This window comes from Notolepis coatsorum (genome assembly GCF_963971535.1).
Source record: "Notolepis coatsorum genome assembly, chromosome: 2".
In the NCBI taxonomy this organism is placed as follows: domain Eukaryota; kingdom Metazoa; phylum Chordata; class Actinopteri; order Aulopiformes; family Paralepididae; genus Notolepis; species Notolepis coatsorum.
Genome location: NC_140166.1, coordinates 222,183,035 through 222,186,183, shown reverse-complemented (window position 1 = coordinate 222,186,183; position 3,149 = coordinate 222,183,035). Strand labels below are relative to the sequence as shown.

The 3,149-nt window shown below is 39.6% G+C and overlaps 1 protein-coding gene across 1 annotated transcript in view; it reads left to right on the top strand.

Annotated features, from left to right (window-relative positions):
• coch (coagulation factor C homolog, cochlin (Limulus polyphemus)) overlaps window positions 1-834 on the top strand; it is a 67,157-nt gene extending 66,323 nt beyond the window's left edge. The window contains exon 15 of the mRNA XM_084307714.1: window positions 1-834. This exon is cut by the window's left edge and continues 1,648 nt beyond it. The gene's annotated coding sequence lies outside the window, so the exon portion shown is untranslated.
• Window positions 835-3,149: the final 2,315 nt, after the last annotated feature.

Below are 3,149 nucleotides of genomic sequence, written 5' to 3'. Positions count from 1 at the left end.
GTCCAGTACTGAAACGGTTCGGTACGGATACATGTACCTTTACACCCCTAGTACTGACATCATGCATCCTCTCACCAGGCTCCAATACACTCCAACGGCTCAAGTGTTTTATCCTTCAATAACCACGCTACTTGTGTCCTTTTCCAGATGTCCTTTTTTATACTAGTATGAGGAAGCTCACAGTATACAATCAGATGTACCTTCATATGCTCTACTACATCATATCAAACATTGTAATAACTTTACATAGACGGTATGCTATAAGTTGCTTAGTCACATGCATAACTGGCCTTTGAAACTCATTATACTGTTTGATATGCTGCACAATTTCCTCAGTAGAACATCTGATTTATACTGTGAGCTTCCTGGTTTGGAAAAGGATATGTATCGTGGTTATTAAAGGTTAAAACACTTGAGCCGTTGGAGTGTATTGGAGAGGATGCAGCTCAGTACTAGGTTTGTCATCACTAAAGAGATCAGTGAAATTATGGTCTGTATTAGTCGACATCATGCTAGATAATGTTGACTGCCACGCTGTTTTTCCATCTTTACTCCTTGGCGCCAGCGTTATTGACCATTTTCACGATGTTTGCGGACCCATCGTATATTCTATATTATAGCTATGGAGACAATAGTATGGCTCATTTGACAGGCACTATTTATACTCCAACAGGGACAAAACAGTTTATTTCTACATACCTTCGTTTGTGCGCTATACCACGCAAAAAATCGCCCCGTTTCACAATAATCCAGGCTGGTTTTCTAGATTGTGAGATAGTGTTTTGTGCGCATATGCGCAAATCTCGCGGCTGCTCGCCTGAAAACTATATTATTGCCAGGTCAAAGGTAAACACGACCATATGTTTCTTCACAAAGCCATCGGGGGGGGGGGGGGGGGGGGGGGGGGTCGTTTTCCGACGCTGCGATCATTATAAAAGCATGTTCTATGATGGGGTTCATTAAAATAGACGTTACCTTTGTCAGCAGGTACTCCACTCTCGCTCCAAGTGTCTTGGATCAGAACAGGATCAATACATATAATGTTAGGTGGCCCTCATCCATTGTCTTCTTCTTCATCATCTCCAATAGTTCGCTCGCCATTGCATTGCAGGCTACTATTGTGTGCTCGGGCCAGACTATACCACGGAGCCGAATGGGTTTCCTCATCGGCCGGTTTGACTATAGTATTTGTATGATTTACCAGAAGTGCTGAGTCCAACATAGTCTGGTGAAAACGCACCTTATCATCCATATCATCCGTTTTGTCTTCTTCTTCATAATATCCAATAGTTCACTCTTGGCTGTATTTTGCTCACTGCTGCTCGCTCACTCCCTAGTGCTCTGGGTGTTCTCGCTGCGGCCCCACACTAAACTGGCCCATGCAGTTCAAAAGGTAGGCGATACTGCCAGCATTCGATCGTCATTGCAATTATAACGTAGCCAGAGGTCCCAGGCACACTCACAAAGGTCCGCGCGAGTGTTTAGAATAATAATAATCGGAAAAAGGAACGAAAAACTAGAGATATCTCGTTATTGCCGCTCAAGCGTTGGCTGTCAGAAACTAGATATCTCGTTTTTGGCGCTCAATGAGTTAAATAGAGCCTGGGTTCAGTACTAGTCAACATCATGCTAGATAATGTTTATATAGAGCCTGGGTTCAGTACTAGTCAACATCATGCTAGATAATGTTTATATAGAGCCTGGGTTCAGTACTAGTCAACATCATGCTAGATAATGTTTATATAGAGCCTGGGTTCAGTACTAGTCAACATCATGCTAGATAATGTTTATATAGAGCCTGGGTTCAGTACTAGTCAACATCATGCAAGATAATGTTTATATAGGACCTGGGTTAAAAATAAAAAGTTAACCCGTCCTTTAATTTATGGATGTTCAATGGCATTTAGCAGTGGCACAAGTGAAAGTAATCTGCTACCTGAAAGTAATCTATCAGATTTTGCAATCGCCAACAATTCACCTTCCTTGGATAGTAAAGATTTAACATATACTGTATAATCAATCATACAAAACACACATCATGTCAGTCTGACTATACTGTACTGTCTCTGTCCTTCAGTGTATTATATCATCATGCACAACTGTTTTCAGTTATACTGTAAAATATAACGTGTGAGTTTTTTTACGTTTTTTTTAATGCTTTATGTATCAGAGTAAAGATGTCCTGGTGTGGACCTGATCTGGACCTTACTGGCCGTGAGGTCGTGTGGCTGGTAGAACCATCCTTGTTCATGTATATACCATAATCCTTGTTCATGTTTATAACATAATCCTTGTTCATGTTTATAACATAATCGCTGATGTACATTTGAAGATCCTGTCTGATTATTTCTTGAACTACATACTTTGTTAAAATCATTACAACCAAAATCATTACAACCAACAACATTACAACCAAAATCATTACAACCAAAAACATTACAACCAACAAAGTTAAGACCTCGAATGGACACTCTAATCTCTGATCCCACTAATAATCACCACCATAATAACCTCTGTTCCACTAATAATCACCACCATAATAACCTCTGTTCCACTAATAATCACCACACCATAATAACCTCTGTTCCACTAATAATCACCACCATAACCTCTGTTCCACTAATAATCACCACCATAATAACCTCTGTTCCACTAATAATAACCACCATAATAACCTCTGTTCCCACTAATAATCACCACCATAATAACCTCTGTTCCACTAATAATCACCACCATAATAACCTCTGTTCCACTAATAATCACCACACCATAATAACCTATGTTCCCACTAATAATCACCACACCATAATAACCTCTGTTCCACTAATAATCACCACCATAATAACCTATGTTCCACTAATAATCACCACCATAATAACCTCTGTTCCACTAATAATAACCACCATAATAACCTCTGTTCCCACTAATAATCACCACCATAATAACCTATGTTCCCACTAATAATCACCACCATAATAACCTCTGTTCCACTAATAATCACCACACCATAATAACCTCTGTTCCCATTAATAATCACCACACCATAATAACCTCTGTTCCACTAATAATAACCACCATAATAACCTCTGTTCCCACTAATAATCACCACACCATAATAACCTCTGTTCCACTAATAATCACCACCATAA